The sequence below is a fragment of the Pan troglodytes genome, chromosome 1 (assembly GCF_028858775.2).
Source record: "Pan troglodytes isolate AG18354 chromosome 1, NHGRI_mPanTro3-v2.0_pri, whole genome shotgun sequence".
In the NCBI taxonomy this organism is placed as follows: domain Eukaryota; kingdom Metazoa; phylum Chordata; class Mammalia; order Primates; family Hominidae; genus Pan; species Pan troglodytes.
Window position 1 is genome coordinate 98,614,273 of NC_072398.2, and position 18,827 is coordinate 98,633,099.

The window sequence follows — 18,827 nt, forward strand, 5'->3', positions numbered from 1 at the left end:
TTTTTATTTTTTTTAGACGGTCTCACTCTGTTGCCCAGACTGGAGTGTAGTGGCATGATCTTGGCTCACTGCACCCTCTGCCTCCCGGACCAAGTAATCCTCCCACTTTGGCCTCCAGAGTAGCTGGGACTACAGGCACATGCCACCACGCCTGGATAATTTTTGTATATTTTTTGTAGAGACAGAGTTTTGCCATGTTGCCCAGGCTGATCTTGAATTCCTGGACTCAAGCGATCTGCCTGCCTTGGCCTCCCAAAGTGCTGAGATTATAGGCATGAGCCACCACACCCGGCTAGTTATATGAGACTTTTAAAACATAAATGAACCGGGCATAGTGCCTCACACCTGTAATCCCAGCACTTTGGGAGGCTAAGGCAGGAAAATCACTCAAGGCCAGGAGTTTGAGACCATCCTGGGTAACATAGTTTTGTGTCTACAAAAACTAAAAAATAGCCGGGTGTGGTGGCACACACTTGTAGTCCCAGCTACAGGGAGGCTGAGGTGGGAAGATTGCTTGAGCCCTGGAGGTCAAGGCTGCAATGAGCCATGATAGTGCCATTGGATTCCAGCCTGGGCAATAGAGCCAGACCCTGTCTCAAAAAAAAAAAAAAAAAAAAAAAAAAAAAAAGTATCACACGGTTTGTATTATTCCAGATCTTCTTTTTACCCTTAACATTGTTTCAGAGAACTTGCATCTCAATACATATAAAGATGTCTCATTCATAAGAACTGTTATATTGTATCCTATAGTATGAATGTATCACAGCTTACTTAACCATTCTGTTGTTGGACATATAGATTGTTTCCAATTGTTTGCTATTACAATGTTTCAGTGAAAATTCTTTATGCCTCTTAGTGCTATATGGGAGTATTTCTCTAGGGTAAAATATAAATATATATATAAATATAAATATATTATAAATATATATATATATATATATAATATTGTTTTATTTTATTTTAGACAAAGTTTTGCTCTTGTCGCCCAGGCTGGAGTGCAATGGCATAATCTCGGCTCATTGCTACCTCAACCTCCCAGGTTCAAGCGATTCTCCTGCCTCAGCCTCCTGAGTAGCTGGGATTACAGGCATGCAACACCACGCCTGGCTAATTTTGTGATTTTTTTGTAGAGATGGGGTTTCATCATGTTAGCCAGGCTGGTCTCAAACTCCTGACCTCAGGTAATCCACCCACCTCGGCCTCCCAAAGTGCTGGGATTACAGGCATGAGCCACTGCACCTGGCCTCTCTACGGTAAATATTGAAAGTTGCTGGGTCACAGGGTATGCACATTTAAAATTTTTTTTTCTTTTTAAAGGGACAGAGTCTTGCTCTGTTGCCCAGGCTGGAGTACAGTGATGCAATCTTGGCTCAATGCAACCTCCGCCTCCCGGATTCTGGCTCAGTGCAACCTCTGCCTCCCGGATTCAAGCGATTCTTCTGCCTCAGCCTCTGAGTAGCTGGGCCTACAGGCACGTGCCACCATGCCCAGCTAATTTTTGTATTTTTAATACAGACGGGGTTTCACCATATTGGTCAGGCTGTCTCAAATTCCTGACCTCGTGATCTGCCCTCCTCGGCCTCCCAAAGTTCTGGAATTACAGGTGTGAGCCACCGCGCCCGGCATTTAAAATTTTAATATGTACTTTTTGCAACCCAGAACTCATTGTTCAGTATGAGTTTTGATACATATAAGAAGGGATATTATGATACCTGAGACAGTTAACTGATGGGAGTATTGATAGCCATAAAGGTTGGTTCCAGGCCAGGCGCAGTGGCTCAAGTCTGCAATCCCCACACTGAGGTGGGCGTATTGCTTGAAACCAGGAGTTCAAGACCAGCCTGGGCAAGAAAGTAACAAACACCTCATCTCCACAAAAATTTAAAAACTAGCTGGGTATTGGGGCGTGTGCCTGTAGTTGCAGCTACTCAGGAAGGGGAGGCTGAGGCAAAAGGATTGAGCCCAGGAGTTGGAGGCTGCACTGAGCTTTGATGGCACCACTCTACTCCAGCCTTCGTAACAAAGACCTTGTCTCTTAAAAAAAAGATTGATTCTAGGACTGTAGAATAGATAGTTAAACAGCATGGGATATGAGGGAAATCCTCAGCAGTATTAATTTTGCATTCCAATTTCATGTTGACGAGACATATGATGGCTTTTTGTTTTAAAAGCTTTTATCTTGAGAACATGATGTCTGGAGTTAAAGGTATTGGCATATTCCACACATCTGTACTATTCTTGAGTGAGATGGCTTAAGGTGTCAAATTGATAACCTGGCAGATCCCCACGACCGAGAGTATAAAGGACCCTAAAGTAAATTGGTTGAAGAAATTAGATCCCAAAGATTCTTGGTGAATTTTGAAGTCTTCATCAGTATATCCATATTAAAAGGAGACGACAGGAAGCCAAAGTAATTATGGGCTGACAGGACAACTGGATCAGTTTCATTAAAAAGGCTAACTTGAAGATAAATCTTTTGACTCCAGCTCTTTAGAGGATCTAAAGTGACCTTGATGGACAGTGGAAGAAATCACAACATGGAATTCCTTGAATAAAAATTTATTGACTTTAAATAATTTTGTCTATTGTTACATATCCACAATTTAAAAACTATTTACAGCTAGGTGCAGTGGCTCATATCTGTAATCCCAGCACTTTGGGAGGCCAAGGCGGGCAGATCACAAGGTCAAGAGATTGAAGCCATCCTGGTCAACATGGTGAAACCCTGTCTCTACTACAAATACAAAAATTAGCTGGGCGTGGTGGCAGGCACCTGTAGTCCCAGCTGCTTGGGAGGCTGAGGCAGGAGAATCGCTTGAACCCAGGAGGCGGAGGTTGCAGTGAGCCAAGATCATGGCATTGCACTCCAGCCTGGCAACAGAGCAAGAATCTATCTCAAAAACAAAACAAAACAAAACAAAAAAACAAACAAAAACCTCCTTACACTGTTGAAAAAAAATTGTAATATGTACTTACAGATTGCCCTAAATTGATTTATATTCCCACCAACTTTGTAAGACTGCCATAGGCCATTTGCCCATACTTTTCTAATACTTGATATTAGATATGAGTGGTCATTTAATTTATTATTATTATTATTTTAGAGACAGAATCTCACTCTGTCACCCAGGCTGGACTACAGTGGCATCATCTTGGCTTACTGCAACCTCCACCTCCTGGGTTCAAGCAATTCTCCTGCCTCAGCCCCCTGAGTAGCTGAGATTACAGGTGCACGCCACCATGCCCGGCTAATTTTTGTATTTTTTAGTAGAGACAAGGTTTCACTGTATGTTATCCAGGCTAGTCTCGAACTCCTGACCTCAGTTGATCCACCTGCCTCGGCCTCCCAAAGTACAGGGATTACAGGCATGAGCCACCACACCTGGCCTGGTCATTTACATTTTTGCCAGCATGAAAGATAAGCAAAAGTTACACATACACACATATACATACATGCGTGTGTAGAGATTATAGGTATATGTGTATGGGCATGTATGTATATACCATTTGTATTGTCCTCCATTTTAACTCCTTATTTTGCCCATATTTTTGTTGTCTCTCCTAAGTTATTTTTTAGAGACAGGATCTTGCTCTGTCACACAGGCTGGTATACATGGGTGAGATCATAGCTCACTGTAGCCTTGAACTCCTAGGCTCAAAAGATCCTCCCATCTTAGTCTCTCTCAAGTAGCTAGGACTACAGGCACACAGCATCTCAAGATCCTGGCCTCAGGTGAATCGCTTGACCCCAGGAGGTGGAGGTTGCAGTGAGCCGAGATCGCACCACTGCTCTCCAGCTTGGGCGACAGGAACTGATTCCATCTCAGAAAAAAAAAAAAAAAAAAAAATCCTGAACGCAATTGATTCTCCTGTCTCAGCGTCCCAAAGTGCTGGGATAATAGGTGTAAGCCACCATGCCCTGACACTTTATTTTTATTTATTTATTTATTTAGTTATTGAGACAGAGTTTCGCTCTTGTTGCCCAGACTGGAGTGCAATGGCGCGATCTTGGCTCACTGCAACCTCTGCCTCCCAGGTTCAAGCAATTCTCCTGCCTCAGCCTCCCGAGTAGCTGGGATTACAGGCATGCACCACCACGCCCAGCTAATTTTGTATTTTCAGTAGAGACAGGGTTTCTCCATGTTGGTCAGGCTGGTCTCGAACTCCCGACCTCAGGCGATCCACCCGCCTCAGCCTCCCAAAGTGCTGGGATTACAGGCGTGAGCCACTGCGCCCAGCCACTTAATTTTTTTTTAACCTTTGCACTGAACTTTGCATTTGACCCATTTAAACTGCATCTTAGCTAGGTGCAGTGGGGTATGCCTATAGTCCCAGCTACTTCAGAGGCTAACGTTAGAGGATCATCTGAGGCCAGGAGTTTTAAGGCTGTAGTGTGCTATGAATGCACCTGTGAATAGCAGCTGTGCTCCAGCATATAGAGACCCTGTCTCTAAAAAATGAAAAAACAAAACAAAACAAAAAAAAACCCCACCTCGTTAGATTTGATCCTGCCTGCCAAGATCTCTTTATATTCTGATTCTGCTATCCAGCATATTATCTCTACTAGATTATTGATGTCTACAAATGTGATAATCTGTCATCAACGTTCTTAACTAAACCATTTGTACAAACATTGAATAGGACAGCACTCAGAACAGTATGCACTAGACACTTCTAATTTGGTGTTAATCCATTGTTAGTTAATAGGATTCTGAGTATTGTTTGCATTGTCTGCTCAGCCAATAGCAACTGGGAGCCTAGTTCAACTGGAACGTGCAGCTGCAGGCCCCATTGTAGACTTCACAGAAGAGAGGTGTGAGTTCTGTGTCTCAAGCCAAACGGAGAAAAAAAAATTTTTTTTCTTTGAAACAGCGTTTTGCTCTTGTTGCCCAGACTGGAGTGCAGTGGTACAATCCCGGCTCACCACAACCTCTGCCTCCCAGGTTCAAGCAATTCTCCTGACTCAGCCTCCCTAGTAGCTGAGATTACAGGCATGCGCCACCACGCCCAACTAATTTTGTATTTTTAGTAGAGATGGGGTTTCTCCATGTTGGTCAGGCTGGTCTTGAACTCCCGACCTCAGGTGATCCGCCCATCTCGGCCTCCCAAAGTGCTGGGATTGCAGGTGTGAGCCACCGCGCCCAGCCCAAAAGGAGAAAAATTTAAATTTAATAGTAAACAAGTTTTCTACCCATTTCTTAGGCTTAAGTCATCTGGGTCACTGGGTCATTTCCTCTAAAGATCTGCTTCTTTCATTTCAGAACCCACAAATTTTCTAAACACCTATAAATTGTCATTCATTCTTCAATTTTGTATCACCTAGTTTGGGTCAACTACAGTTCCAATCTACCATATCCTTTCTGGCTTCACTTCTTTCCTTATCCACCTTGGACTTCATGGACAATGATCTCAAGACACTTTTGCCACACCCTCAGTTACCTTTGTCTTTTGTTCTTTGGTCCCAACCACCTCACCCCTCCCCAGTTCTAGATCAATGTAAACTTTATGTTTATTTGCTCATTCAAGAAATATTTATTGAGGGCCTGTTGATATGCCAACAGTTGTTCTAGGTATTGAGGACACAGATGTGTTTTCTCTCCTTCTGAGTGTTGGCATCTGTTTTATAGGAGAGCATTAGTTAATCATGAGTCGGAACTGGTACCAGTATGTGGTTTCCAGCCTTAACTTGGCAGTCCTCATGGGGAGCCAAATGCCTTGTCAATTTCTCACAGCTGCTCTCCTTAAGCACCTCTTTCTAGTCCCAGCCTCTGCCTTTTGTAGACCACCTTACAGTCGGCCTCAAAAGGATAATAAACCAGTGCCACATTCCCCAGCGTTCTTCCCTTTCCTTTTCCCCCTCCCCTCCCCTCCCCCAGGCTGGAGTAGTACAGCGGCACGATCTCAGCTTCCTGCAACCTCTGCCTCCCAGGTTCAAGCAATTAACCTGCCTCAGCCTCCCTGGTAGCTGAGATTACAGGCACCCGCCACCACACCTGGCTAATTATTTTTGTATTTTAGTAGAGACAGGGTTTCAAATGATCCACCTGCCTTGGCCTCCCAAAGCACTGGGATTACAGGCATGAGCCAGCACACCTGGCCTCTTCCCCTCTCCCCTCCCCCTCCCCTCCCCTCCCCCTCCCCTCCCCTCCCCCTCCCCTCCCCTCCCCCTCCCCTCCCCTCCCCCTCCCCTCCCCCTCCCCTCCCCTCCCCCTCCCCTCCCCTCCCCTCCCCCTCCCCTCCCTTCTCTTCTCTTCCTTTTTTTCCTCGCTCTGTCACCCAGGCTGGAGTGCAGTGGCACGATCTCAGCTCACTGCAACCTCCACCTCCCAGGTTCAAGCGATTCTCCTGCCTCAGCCTCCTGAGTAGCTGTGATTACAGGCACCCGCCACCATGCCCGGCTAGTTTTTGTGTTTTTAGTAGAGAAAGGGTTTTGCCATGTTGGCCAGGCTGTTCTCCAACTCCTGACCTCAGGTGATCCACCCGTCTCGACCTCCCAAAGTGCTCTTTCTCTATCTCTTCTTTCCTTCTTTCTCTCTCTCTCCTCTCTTTCTCTCTTCTTTTTCTCTCTTTTTCTTTTTTTTCCCCCAGACCAGGTCTCACTCTGTCGCCCAAGATGGAGTATAGTGGCACCATCACAGCTCACTGCAGCTTCAACTTCCCAGGCCCCAGCAATCCTCCCACCTCAGCCTCTGAGGAGCTGGGACCACAGGTGCACACCGCCACACTTGGCTATTTTTTTTTAATGTTTTTTTAGAGACGGGGTCTCACTATGTTGCCCAGGCTGGTCTCCTGGGCTTGAGGGATGTTCCCATCTGAGCCTCCCAAAGTGCCAGGATTACACACATGAGCCACTGTGCCCGGCCACATTCCTCCTTTTGACCTCTAAACTGTGAGGGCACCCATCTGTATGTATCTTCCTGCCTGGCTGAAGAAGAGGATCTCCTTACAAAGGCCTTATAACTCAGACCTTTACCCTCCCATCTGTCTCTTCTGAAATACTGCACCCTAACACTTATCCTTTCTCACTTTTATAATGTATTTTATTCTGCATGGTCATTCTCTTTAACTTACAAATATGTTTGATTCCCTCCTTCTGAATAATCTTTCTTCAACCCAACCACTCTTCTGCTTTCTCTTCACTCTAACATTTCTTGAAAAAAAAGTTTTATTTTCTTTTGAGATGGGAGTCTCACTCTGTCAACAGGCTGGAGTGCAGTGGCACAATCTCGGCTCACTGCAACCTCCGCCTCCCGGGTTCAAGCAATTCTCCTGCCTTTGCCTCCTGAGTAGCTGAGACTACAAGCGCGCACCACCACGCCCAGCTCATTTTTGTATTTTTAGTAGAGACGGGGTTTCACCATGTTGGTCAGGATGGTCTCGATCTGTTGACCTCGTGATCCGCCCACCTCAGCCTCCTAAAGTGCTGGGATTACAGGCGTGAGCCACCACGCCTGGCCAGAAGTTTTATTTTCATTTTATTTTATTTATTATTATTATTATTATTTTTGAGACGGAGTTTCACTCTTGTTGCCCAGGCTGGAGTGCAATGGCGCGATCTCGGCTCACCACAACCTCCGTCTCCCAGGCTCAAGTGATTCTCTTGCCTCAGCCTCCTGAGTAGCTGGGATTACAGGCATGCACCACCACGCCCGGCTAATTTTGTATTTTTAGTAGAGACAGGGTTTCTCCATGTTGGTCAGGCTGGTCTCGAACTCCTGACCTCAGGTGATCCGCCCGTCTCGGCCTCCCAAAGTGCTGGGATTACAGGCGTGAGCCACTGCACGTGGCCTGGAAGTTTTATTTTCTTCCTTTTTTTTCTTTGAGACGGAGTCTCGCTCCGTCACCCAGGCTGGAGTGCAGTAGCGTGATCTCAGCTCACTGCAAGCTCCGCCTCCTGGGTTCACGCCATTCTCCTGCCTCAGCCTTCCGAGTAGCTGGGACTACAGGTGCCCGCCACCATGCCCGGCTAATTTTTTTGTATTTTTTGGTGGAGATGGGGTTTCACCGTGTTAGCCAGGATGGTCTGGATCTCCTGACCTCATGAACTGCCTGCCTCGGCCTCCCAAAGTGCTGGGATTACAGGTGTGAGCTACCGCACCCGGCCAGAGGTTTTATTTTCTATACCTTCTTCAGCTCTCTTAATTTGTCAACCCACTGAAATTAAGCTTTTATCCTTATGACTTTACTACATCTATTCTCAAAATGCCTAATTGCCAAATACAATAGCCTTTTTTTCAGTCCTTATCTGAATTTTTTTCCTCTCTTGTCCTTTTAGGAACTCCTGACTTTCTTCCCAATTTCGTATATTCAGTGAGACAGGGGTCCCCAAACCCTGGGCTGCAGACCAGCACCAGTTCATGGCCTGTTAAGAACCGGGCTGCACAGCAGGAGATGAGTGACTGGCAAGTGAGCATCACAGCCTGAGCTCTGCCTCCTGTCAGATTAGCAGACATTAGATTCTCATAGGATTGCAAACCCTATCATGAACTATGCATGCAAGGGATTTGGGTTTCGTCCTCCTTATGAGAATCTAATGCCTGATGATCGGATGGAACAGTTTCATCCCAATACCATTCCCAGCTCCTGCACCCCCGCCCCCAAAAGATCCATCGAAAAATTGTCTTCCACAAAACCAGTCACAGGGCCAGGTGCCAGAAAAAGAGTGGTGAGGCCAGGCATGGTGGCTCACGCCTGTAATCCCAGCACTTTGGGAGGCTGAGGTGGGCAGATCACTTGAGGTCAGGAGTTCAAGACCAGACTGGCCAACATGGTGAAACCCTGTCTCTACTAAAATACAAAAATTAGCTGGGCATTATGGTGGGTGCCTGTAGTCCCAGCTACTCGAGAGGCTGAGGCAGGAGAATGGCATGAACCTGGGAGTTGGAGCTTGCCGTGAGCCAAGATCGCACCACTGCACTCCAGCCTAGGCGACAGAGCAAGACTCCGTATAAAAAATAAATAAATAAATAAAACACCTAAAACCACCAGCTTGAATATAAAAAGCAAAAAGCATGAATTCAAGACACATATGGCTGAAATTGGCAACAGCTCTAGGGGAATCTGCCAAATCGCCAGTGACAGAGCTTCAACTTTAATGCAGTGGGCACAGGCTCCACTGTCAATGAAAGGGTAAACCAGGCCAGGCGCGGTGGCTCACGCCTGTAATCCCAGCACTTTGGGAGGCCAAGGCGGGTGGATCACGAGGTCAGGAGATCGAGACCATCGTGGCTAACACAGTGAAACCCCGTCTCTACTAAAAATACAAAAAATTAGCCCAGTGTGGTGGCAGGTGTCTGTAGTCCCAGCTACTCCAGAGGCTGAGGCAGGAGAATGGCATGAACCTGGGAGGCGGAGCTTGCAGTGAGCCGAGATTGCGCCACTGCACTGCAGCCCGGGTGACAAAGCGAGACTCCGTCTCAAAAAAAAAAAAAAAAAAAAAAAGGAAAGGGTAAACCAGTAAAAATACCCACCTTGAAAAAAGAGACAGCAAGGAAATGTCCCTACTGCAATCTTGGCTCTGAATCAGGGGTGGAAGTCGGGGATTGTGAAGACCTCCCCTGGGTATTCACAGGCTAGTCTTCATGAGTTTATAGTCTAAGTTTATACTACCTGAATAGACAGAAACACTTCAAGCCCAGAATTTTATTTACTTATTTATTTATTTATTTATTTATTTACTTACTTACTTATTTACTTACTTACTGAGATGGAGTCTCCCTCTGTTGCCCAGGCTGGAGTGCAATGGCGTGATCTTGGCTCACTGTAACCTCTGCCTCCCGGGTTCATGCCATTCTCCTGCCTCAGCCTCCCAAGTAGCTGGGATTACCGGCACCCACCACGATGCCCGACTAATTTTTGTATTTTTAGTTGAGACGGGTTTCGCCATGTTGGCCAGGCTGGTCTCGAACTCATGACCTCAAGTGATCTGCCCACCTGGGCCTTCCAAAGTGCTGGAATTACAGGCATGAGCCACCAAGCCCGACCTAGCCCAGAATTTATTTTAAAGTAGTTACAGGGTGATAGTAACCTAATTGTCAGGCACTGCAGAGAACGAAATACAGATCCTCTCTGGAGAAAGTCACCTTCAAGGCAAACCTAAAAAAAATCCCTGGAGTTCAGATGGTAAACTATAAGGAAAAAAAAATCCCTATTGTTAAGTTCCTTTGAATATGTGTTCACTAATAAAAATCCCACAAACACAAAGCAACAGGAAGTAGGCCACCATAAATGAGAATGAGCAGAAATCATAAATAGCAGAATTATGCCCACAGAGACTTTGGATATTAGAATTATATTGCTGCATATAAAGAAGTATGTTTGCCAGGAGCTGTGGCTCACACCTGTAATCCCAGCACTGTGGGAGACCGGAGGTGCGTGGATCACCTGAGGTCAGGAGTTGGAGACCAGCCTGGCCAATATGGTGAAACCCTGTGTCCACCAAAAATACAAAAATTAGCCGGGCGTGGTAGCGTGTGCCTGTAGTCCTGGCTACCTGGGAGGCTGAGGCAGGAGAATCACTTGAACCCGGGAGGCGGAGGTTGCACTGAACCAAGATCATACCACTGCACTCCAGTCTGGGTGACAGAGCAAGACTCCATCTCAAAACAAAACAAAAAAGAAGTATGTTTAATATATATAAAAGCCTGATTCAAGCACCGGACAGAAAAAATAATGTATCACTAGGGAATAAATCACTAAAAATGACAAGACTTCCATAACCATTGCTTGGTTTAAAAACAAAAAAACAAAAACAAAAAAAAACAGGCCAGGTGCGGTGGCTCACACCTGTAATCCCAGCACTTTGGGAGGCCAAGGCAGGCAGATCAGGAGGTCAGGAGTTCAAGAGTAACCTGGCCAACATGGTGAAACCCCGTCTCTACTAAAAATACAAAAATCAGCTGGGCGTGATGGCACATGCCTGTAATCCCAGCTACTCGGGAGGTTGAGGCAGGAGAGCTGCTTGAACTCGGGAAGCAGAGGTTGCAGTGAGCCGAGATCACGCCATTACATTGCAGCCTGGGTGACGGAGCAAGAATCTGTCAAAAAAAAAAAAAAAAAAAGATTTTTAAAGGAACAATTTCTAGAAATGTAGATACAGTAATTCAACAAATAACTAAAGAAATAATTACATATATACTATGTCTACGTGTGTATGTGTATGTATATATAATATATACTGTGAAGGAAAATAAAGGGTGCCATGAAAACATATCATAGAGTGTTAGGGACTGAATTTTGCCTCCCTTCTCCCCACCCAAAATTCCTGTGTTGAAGTCCTAACCCCCAGTACCTCAGCCTGGGATTGCATTTGGAGAAAGGGTCTTTAAAGAAGTAACTAAGGTTGGCCGGGCGCGGTGGCTCACGCCTGTAATCCCAGCACTTTGGGAGGCTGAGACTGGTGGATCACCTGAGGTCAGGAGTTTGAGACCAGCCTGGCCAACATGGTGAAAACCTGTATCTACTAAAAATACAAAAATTAGCCAGGCATGGGGGCATGTGCCTGTAATCCCAGGTACTTGGGAGGCTGAGGCAGGAGAATTGCTTGAACCTGGGAGGCAGAGGTTGCAGTGAGCTGAGATTGCACCATTGCACTCCAGCCTGGGTAACAAGAGTGAAACTCCATCTCAAAAAAAAAAAAAAAAAAAAAGGGCACCAGACAAGATACAGCCATTTATAAGACGCCCCAGAAGAAACAACCTTCGATACCTTGACCTTGGACTTCTAGCCTCCAGAAGTGTGAGGAAATAAATTTCTGTTGTTTAAGCCACTGAGCCTTTGGTACTTTGTTATGGCAGCCCCAAAAAACTAATACTTAAACAATTCATCTCTGGTTCTTCTTTCTCTTTTCCTGCCCACCTCTTAAACATTGGTATTCCTCAGAGTTCTACATGGTCCTCCTTTCTCCTGTTACATAGTCTTCCTGGATAAGAAAGGGCTCTACAATTAGACTTGAATTCAAATGCTAGCCATCAATTAAAAGCTGGCTATAAATTCCCAAATCTACATTTAATTTTCATTTTGTGTAAAAAATGGGGATAAGAATATGATATGTTTCTTTTAAGAGTTGTTGGGAGGACTAATAATAATAATAGGGTGGGTGAGGTGGCTCATGCCTATAATCCCAGCACTTTGGGAGACTGGTGTGGGAAGAGCTCTTGAACCCAGGAGTTTAAGACCAGCCTGTGCAACATAGCAAGATTCTGTCTCTCCAAAAAAAAAAAAAAAAAATTTAATTACCTGTGTGTGGTAGTGTGTGCTTTTAGTCCCAGCTACTTGGGAGGCCAAGGCAGGGGGATCACTTGAGCCAAGGAGTTCAAGGCTGCAATAAGCTATGATCAAGCCACTGCCACTGCCACTTGCCTGGGCAACAGAGTAAGACCGCATCTCAGAAATAATATCTTTTCTTGGCCGGGTGCAGTGGCTCACATCTGTAATCCCAGCACTTTGGGAGGCTGAGGCGGGCGGATCACAAAGTCAGGAGTTTGAGACCAGCCTGGCCAACATAGTGAAACCCCGTCTCTATTAAAAATACAAAAAATTAGCCGGGAGTGGTGGCAGGCACCTGTAATCCCAGCTACTCAGGAGGCTGAGGCAGGATAATGGCTTGAACTCGGGAGGCAGAGGTTGCAGTGAGACAAGATTATGCCATTGCACTCCAGCCTGGGCGACAGAGTGAGACTCCATCTCAAAAATAATAATAATAATATCTTTTCTTCAGTACTAATTATGTGAAGGGACTGAACTAATTGTTTACTTTCATTATTCATTTAATCCATAATAACCCAGCAAGGTAGTTGTTTTACTCATTTTATAGCTGTGGGAACAGACCAAGAAGGTTAAATTACTCAGGTAGGGTCACTCAGCTAGTAAGGGGCAGAAGCAGATTCAAACCCACATCTATCTGGCATCAAAGCCTATGCTCTTCAACTGTGAATATAGCTAAATTTAAAAGGTAAAGTAGAAAAGAATTCATCTTTGATTTCCATTTCATTGGAAGAAGAGAGCATCACCAAAGACAGGAGCATTCTCTGCAAGAATGATAAAGTGGTGAAGTTCTAAAGGAGCAGTCCCAAACTCTTCTCATCAAGACTGCCTAAATGCCCTACCTCCTAGCCCCTTAGAGAGTTTCTCTTTCTTTTTCTTTCTTTCTTTTTTTTTTTTTTTTGAGACAGAGTTTTGCCCTTATTGCCTAGGCTGGAGTGCAATGGCGTGATCTCGGCTCACAGCAACCTCTTCCTCCAGGGTTCAAGCTATTCTGCCTCAGCCTCCCAAGTAGCTGGGATTACAGGCATGCGCCACCAGGCCCAGCTAATTTTGTATTTTTAGTAGAGACAGGGTTTCTCCATATTAGTCAGGCTGGTTTCAAACTTCCGACCTCAGGTGATCTGCCCACCTTGGCCTCCCAAAGTGCTGGGATTAGAGGTGTGAGCCACTGCGCCAGGCTGAGGGTTTCCCTTTGTGTTTTTTTTGTTTTGTTTTGTTTTTGAGATGGAGTCTCACTCTGTCACTCAGGCTGGAGTGCAGTGGTGCGATCTCAGCTCACTGCAATGTCCGCCCCCCAGGTTCAAGCGATTCTCCTACCTCAGCCTCCTGAGTAGCTGGGATTACAGGTGCCTGCCACTGTGCCCAGCCCCAGCTAATTTTTGTATTTTTTAGTAGAGACGGGGTTTCACCATCTTGGCTAGGCTGGTCTTGAACTCCTGATCTTGTGATCTACCCGCCTCAGCCTCCCAAAGTGCTGGGATCACAGGTGTGAGCCACCGCACCCGGCCGGGTTTCCCTTTCAAAGAAAATTGAGGCCATCAATTATGAGTGCCCTACCCATGCACAAACACCAGAGTGTCTGCCATTGAACAGATGCTCAGTAAATGTTAATTGTCTTCTCATTAAACTACAATCTACCTCTTGATAACTCCTGAAATATTTCTGTAGCCCTGACCATTCCTGTAGCCTTAATCCTGCATATCTGACTGCCTGTTGGATTCCTTATCTACTGAGTCTCACAGCACTTCTGGCTCAGTATGTATCATCTTTCCCAACAAAGCTTGTCTTCCAAATATATACACCCTTATTTAAAAGCATCACTTGGCCGGGCACAGTGGCTCATACCTGTAATCCCAATGCTTTGAGTTCGAGACCAGCTTGAGCAACATAGCAAGACCCTGCCTCTACAGAAAAAAAAAAAAAAAAAAAAAAAATGTAAGCCAGGTGCAGTGGCTCACTCCTGTAATCCCAGCACTTTGGGAGGCTGAGGCAGGTAGATCACTTGAGGCCAGGAGTTCGAGACCAGCCTGGACAACATGGCAAGACCCATCTCTACTAAAACAAAAATTAGCCAGGTGTGGTGGCACACGCCTGTAGCCCCAGCTACTTGGGAGGCTGAGGCAGAATTGCTTGAACCCGGGAGACGGAGGTTGCAGTGAGCCAAGATCGTGCCACTGCACTTAAGCCTGAGCGACAGAGTGAGACCTGTCTCAAAAAAAAAAAAAAAAAAATTAAAAATGAGCGTGGCCAGCACCTGTAGTCCCAGTTACTAAAGAGACTTAGGCAGGAAGATTTCCTTGAGCCCAGGAGTTCAAGGTTATAGTGAGCTATGATGGCATCACTGCACACCAGCCTATGTGAGACAGCAAGAACCTGTCTCTAAAAATATATAAAAAATAAATAAATAATTGAAAAAGCATCACTACTTACCCTGCCTCCCATTATAGAAATCTTTTTTTTTTTTTTGAAGCAGAATTTCGCTCTTGTTGCCCAGGTTGGAGTGCAATGGTGTGATCTCAGCTCACTGCAACCTCTGCCTCCCAGGTTCAAGCAATTCTCCTGCCTCAGCCTCCCAAGTAGCTGGGATTACAGGCACACGCCACCACACCTGGCTAATTTTTTGTAATTTTAGTAGAGACAGGGTTTCTCCATGTTGATCAGGCTGGTCTCGAACTCCCGACTTCAGGTGATCCACCTGCCTCGGCCTCCCAAAGTGCTGGGATTACAGGCTTGAGCCATCGCACCCGGCCAGAAATCTTGGAAGTTATCTTAAACTTCTTCCTTTCTCTTTGGTCACACATCCAATTGGTCATCAAATCCTGCTGATTCTACCTTGAGAAATGTTTCTCAAATCAAAGTCCTTTCATTCTTTCCCGTTCTTTTTTTTTTCTTTTTTCTTTTTTGAGACAGAGTCTCACTCTGTCACCCAGGCTGGAGTGCAATGGCATGATCTCGGCTCACTGCAACCTCCACCTCCCAGGTTCAAGCGATTCTCCTGCCTCAGCAGCCTGAGTAGCTGGGATTACAGGCGCCTGCCACCATGCTTGGCTAATTTTTGTATTTTTGGTTCACCATATTGGTCAAGCTGGTCTCACACTCCTGACCTTGTGATCCGCCCACATCGGCCTCCCAAAGTGTTGGGGTTACAGGCGTGAGCCACCGCGCCCGGCCCCTTTCCCATTCTTGATAAATTTGTTCAACTCCTTGTCAGATTTTCCCTAGACAATTGCAACAACTCCCTAGCTAGATTCCCATGGACCAGCCTCCCCACCTCTTTGCCCACCACTCCTAGACTTGGCTTCCTAAATTACAAAATTCGATCGTGTCATCCTTGCTTAAAATTTTATCAATAGCACTGAAAGCCCTTCACAATCTGTCACCAAACTTCAAACTTTGCCCCCACCACTCCCCTATGCTCTTACTACATACTAACATGTACTACTGGCTGGACATGGTGGCTCACACCTGTAACCCAGCACTTTTGGAGGCTGAGGCAGGTGATCGCTTGAGCCCAGGAGTTTAAGAGGGGGTAGTGGTGCACACCTGTAGTTTCAGTCACTGGTGGCCAGGGGAGAGGGGCGGCTGAGGTGAGAGGGTGGGAGGATCACCTGAGTCCAGGAGGTCGAGGCTGCAGTGAGCCACGATCATGCGCCACTGCACTCCAGCCTGGGCAACAAGAGTGAGACCTTGTTTCCAAAAAAAAAAAAAAAAAAAAAAAAAGCTACTACTTATTTGAGTGTTTATACGTTAGATACTGGGATAAGCAAGTATATATATCTTTTTTTTTTTTTTTTTTGTGATGGGGTCTCACTCTGTCACCCAGGCTGAAGTGCAGTACTGCAGCCTCCACCTCCAAGGCTCAAGAGATCCTCCCAACTGGGACCACAGGCGCACACCACTGTGCCCAAGTAATTTTTTGTATTTTTGATAGAGACAGGGTTTCATCATATTGCCCAGGCTGGTCTCCAACTCCTGAGCTCAAGCGATCCCCCTGCCTCAGCAGGGATTACAGGCATGAGCCACCGTGCCCAGCCTATATATACTCTCATGTATCAGTGTTTCTCAAATTTTTTTGTCTTAGAGCCCCTCTATATTATTATTTTATTTAATTTCTAATTAGTATTTTTAGTAGAGACAGAGTTTCCCCATATTGGCCAGGCTGGTCTCAAACTCCTAATCTCAGGTCATCCACCCGCCTCAGTCTCCCACAGTGCTGGGATTACAGGTGTGAGCCACTGCGCCAGGCCTCTTTTATTTTTTTTGTAGAGACAGGGTCTCACTGTTGCTCAGGCTGGTCTCGAACTCCCTTGCTCAAGCTATCCTTCTGCCTCAGCCTCCCAAACTGGAGATTGGGATGCTGGGATTTACAAGTGTGAGCCACCACGTCTGGCCTATATTCTTAAAATGTATTGAGAACCCCAAAAAGCTTTGTGTTTATGTAGGTGGTATCTACCAACATTTGTCCTAATGGAAATTAAAACTGAGAGACTTTAAAAATATAGGATCAAAAAAATAGAGAGAGAGAATTAGAGCCAGGTGCGGTGGTTCACGCCTGTAATCCCAGCACTTTGGGAGGCCGAGGCAGAAGCATAGCTTGAGCCCAGAAGGTCTAGACCAGCCTGGGCAATATAGTCAGACCCTGCCTGAAAATAAATAAATAAATAAATAAAAATATAGCATCAGATTTTGAATCCAAAAATCCAAAATCTGAAACTTTTTTTTTGAGACAGGGTGTCTGTCATCCAGGCTGGATGGAGTACAGTGGCATGAACATGGCTCACTGCAGCCTCAACCTTCTGTATTCAGGGGATTCTCCTACCTCAGCTTCCCTAGTTGTTGGGAACACAGGTGTATGCCATCAATTTTTTTATAGAGACAAGGTCTTGCTATTTTGCCCAGGCTGGTTTTGACCTCCTCAGTTCAAGCAGTCCTCCTTGCTCAGCCTCCCAAAGTGCTGAGATTACATGCATGAGCCACCATGCTCAGACAGGTGTGTGTTTGTTTGTTTTAATCATGCATGGATGTTGAACTTTATTTAAAGCCATGTTTTTTTTTAACTATTAATTGCATGCATAGGCTGGGGCAAGGTGGCTCACACACCTGTAATCCCAGCATTTTGAGAGGCTGAGGTGAGAAGACTGATTGTTTCACCAGTCTGGACAACATAGTGAGGCCCTGTCTCTACAAAAAATAAAAAAATTTAACCAGGTGTGGTGGTGCACCCCTGTGGAACCAGCTGTTCGGGAGGCAGAGGTAGGAGGATTACTTGAGCCCAGGAGGTCAAGGCTGCAGTGAGCCGTAGTTGTGCCACTGCACTCCAGCCTGAGTGATAGAGCAAGACTCTGTCTTCAAAAAATTCATTAATTAATTTTTTTGTTTTTGTTTTTGTTTTTTTTTAGATGGAGTTTTGCTCTTGTTGCCCAGGCTGGAGTGCAATGGCGCGGTCTCGGCTCACTGCAACCTCCACCTCCCGGGTACAAACAATTCTCCTGCCTCAGCGTCCTGAGTAGCTGGCATTACAGGTGCCTGCCACTATGCCCAGCTAATTTTTTTGTATTTTTAGTAGAGATGGGTTTCACCATGTTGGCCAGGTTGGTCTCAAACTCCTGACCTCAGGTGATCTGCCCACCACAGCCTCCTAAAGTGCTGGGATTACAGGCGTGAGCCACTGCATCCCGCCCATGACAAAGTTTTATTAACATTTTCAGGGTGGCAAGGGAGTCATGGAAAGCTAAGCACATTGTAATTCTGAAAAAAAAAATGGGGTTCTGTCAGAAAGGAAGAAAGGGAGGATAAATGTTGAATAAGACGGCTGGGCGCGGTGGCTCACACCTGTAATCTCAGCACTTTGGGAGGCCAAGGCGGGTGGATCATGAGGTCAAGAGTTCAAGACCAGCCTGGCCAAGCTGGTGAAACCCCGTCTCTACTAAAAATACAAAAATTAGGCCATGCATGGTGGCTCATGCCTGTAATCCCAGCACTTTGGGAGGGCAAGGTGGGCAGATCACAAGGTCAGGAGTTCGCGACCAGCCTGGCCAACATGGTGAAACCCCGTCTCTACTAAAAATGCAAAAATTAGCTGGGTGTGGTGGCAGGTGCCTGTAATCGCAGCTACTTGGGAGGATGAGGCAGAGAATTGCTTGAATCCAGGAGGCGGAGTTTGTGGTGAGCCGAGATCGCGCCACTGCCCTCCAGCCTGGGCGACAGAGTGAGACTCCGTCTCAAAAAATTAAAAAATAAATACTGGCTAAGACAAGTAGCAATGTCTGTCACACCTCCTGAGAGACTACTGAACTCTAGTTATATGCTAGTGTTACCTGGGGAGACTTGGGCCTGATTTTTTTTTTTTTTTCTTTGAGATGGAGTCTTCCTCTATCACCCAGGCTGGAGTGCAGTGGCACAATCTCAGCTCACTGCAACCTCCGCCTCCCGAGTTCAAGCAATTCTCCTGCCACAGCCTCTCCAGTAGCTGGGATTACAGGCACTCATCACCACGCCCAACTAATTTTTGTATTTTTAGTAGAGATGGGGTTTCACCATGTTGGCCAGGCTGGTCTTGAACT

General features: G+C 45.9%; 1 pseudogene; it reads left to right on the forward strand.

Moving 5' to 3' along the window:
- The first annotated feature begins 1,624 nt into the window (after positions 1–1,624).
- On the forward strand, positions 1,625–1,705 carry LOC112207361 (small nucleolar RNA SNORA40; annotated as a pseudogene).
- Positions 1,706–18,827: the final 17,122 nt, after the last annotated feature.